Here is a 2,500-nt window from a genome sequence, read left to right on the forward strand (position 1 = left end):
AGAATGAGGCGCCCCGGGAATGCGGGTCAGTCATGGAGACCGACCATCTTCCCTTAGTTCACATAAAGTGAACCGTTACTTTCATTGCGCCTTTAGGTTTAGTGATTCCCAATGACTCGCGCACACGCTAGACTCCTTGGTCCGTGTTTCAAGACGGGTCCTGAAAGTACCCAAAGCAATAGCGTCGCTGATCGGCGTTTCAAGAGGTCTGTCCAAGAACACCGCGGCGAACAGTCGCAAACGGACGGAATCGGCACTAGGTCCGATCGCCATCACAATTCACATACTTGCCACGGGCCGGACGCGAACTAAGTCGCGGCCTCCCGCCATCAGTAAACCGTCGAGCGAGCTGTTCGGAAACCCAGTGTCCGTAAACATCGGAAAATCCGAGCTCACGGGCTACACTCGAGACCGTAGAACAGCACCCAACGGATCGCGACGACCTACTAGGGGAGAAGTGCACGCGTCCGAAGCCGGAGATGAACCGAAGGGGAACAGCCAACGCGAACGTCGCCGTTTCCACAGTCAGTAAATCCCAACAACAGGCGCGAATGAATCTCCCCATTCGACCTTTCGGGTTTCTCAGGTTTACCCCTGAACGGTTTCACGTACTCTTGAACTCTCTCTTCAAAGTTCTTTTCAACTTTCCCTCACGGTACTTGTTCGCTATCGGTCTCGTGGTTATATTTAGCCTTAGATGGAGTTTACCACCCACTTAGGGCTGCACTCTCAAGCAACCCGACTCTAAGAAGAGATCCTCTAGCAAGCCGCAGCGGTCGCTACGGGCCTGGCACCCTCTATGGGCGATGGCCCCATTCAAGATGGACTTGAACGCGCCGCGAACTCGCCAGATAATGGATCCTTCCAAACACCACATCTCCCGGCGACCGGTTACGATCGCGGGATTCAGTGCTGGGCTAATCCCTGTTCGCTCGCCGCTACTAAGGGAATCCTAGTTAGTTTCTTTTCCTCCGCTTAATAATATGCTTAAATTCAGCGGGTAGTCTCACCTGTCCTGAGGTCGTATGTTCAAATCATCGAAACGTTCCGAAACTAACCTTTGGCGGCTCATAAAATCACGTACCTTACGCGAGGGAGTTAGCCTACTCAAAGGCGTCTATTATCTCCTGCTCCGTATGGCGGATCATGCGAATCCAAGCAAAGTGCTTCGGTGTTTCGGGGGTGCGCTCATGAAAGCTCATCCGCAACGCGCGACAACTGGCACATTAAAGCGATCGGACGTCGTTCAGATTTCTCGGACACGACGATCGCATGTCTACAGTCATGGGCGCAGATCGAGCAATACCACGACACCACAATATATGCTTTCGCAATTCAAGACGGCGCGTTACGAAAACAACTCCTCATCATTCCAACACACGAGGCGTCGAAACGACAGAACGTTGATCGTCACGCGGCAAACCGTCCAACTCGCCCAAATGACCTTCGGTACAGGATCAACGTTAGACGACCTTTACGTCGTCACTTCGTCAAGCCATAACGTCTGGCCGGGGCAGTCTTTGTAATGGAACCGACCCTCAGTCAGGAGTGGTCCGAGGACAGTGTCCGAGGACCGCAATGTGCGTTCGAAATGTCGATGTTCATGTGTCCTGCAGTTCGCATGTTGACGCGCAATTAGCTGCGTTCTTCATCGACCCACGAGCCAAGTGATCCACCGTTCAGGGTAATCTTTTATGTTCGATTTCTCGGTACTAGTCGCAATGGACTTTCCCTCGAAATACGAGACGCCAACTGCGAACCTCCTCGAGAATGACATTCCAATGACTGAGACGACCCACTGAAGGGTCAATACGTCAGTCGATCGGCGCAAAATCTTCGGTTCAACTAGTTTGCGTACTAATCTAGTGACAATTATCGTAAAAAATTCGGACGGAGACAAACGTCGCAGACAATCCCGAAAGAGCATAAAAACGCTAATGTAACGGGCGTCGCACAACGTCGACGTCTTCGTCCCTGGAATAGATCGTCCTACCGAAGTCCGTAGACAACGGTAACGACTGATCGATTTCGGGCGAGAATCTTTAAAACCTGCAGCCGGCTCCTCGTTCCGTGCCAAACACGAAACTTCGCCCAGCCACGAACGCGGCAATCCAAGCGCTTCGAATCCTTATTCCGAGCACATCACGAGACTTCGCCCAACTACGAACGTCAGCATAAGCAGCCGGCTCCTCGTTCCATCAAGGAACTTCGCCCAACCACAAACGCCGACATAAGCGGCCGGCTCCTCATTTCGTGAGCATCTCTAAACATGGACCTACAACGAAGGCTGCACACACGTGCGGCCGGCTCCTCGTTTCGAGGATATCACAAGACTTCGCCCAACCACGAACGTCAGCATAAGCAGCCGGCTCCTCGTTCCGTCAAGGAACTTCGCCCAACCACAAACGCCGACATAGGCGGCCGGCTCCTCATCTCGTAAACATCACGAAACTTCGCCCAACCACACGAACGCAAAGCCAGCGGCCGGCTCCTCGTTCCG

General features: G+C 53.0%; 1 non-coding gene across 1 annotated transcript; it reads right to left on the reverse strand.

Moving 5' to 3' along the window:
* Positions 1–1,532: 1,532 nt before the first annotated feature.
* On the reverse strand, positions 1,533–1,687 carry LOC123687035. Its single transcript, XR_006748783.1, has one exon. It is a non-coding gene; the product is annotated as a 5.8S ribosomal RNA (ribosomal RNA).
* Positions 1,688–2,500: the final 813 nt, after the last annotated feature.

The sequence above is a fragment of the Harmonia axyridis genome, chromosome X (assembly GCF_914767665.1).
Source record: "Harmonia axyridis chromosome X, icHarAxyr1.1, whole genome shotgun sequence".
NCBI classification, from domain to species: Eukaryota; Metazoa; Arthropoda; class Insecta; order Coleoptera; family Coccinellidae; genus Harmonia; species Harmonia axyridis.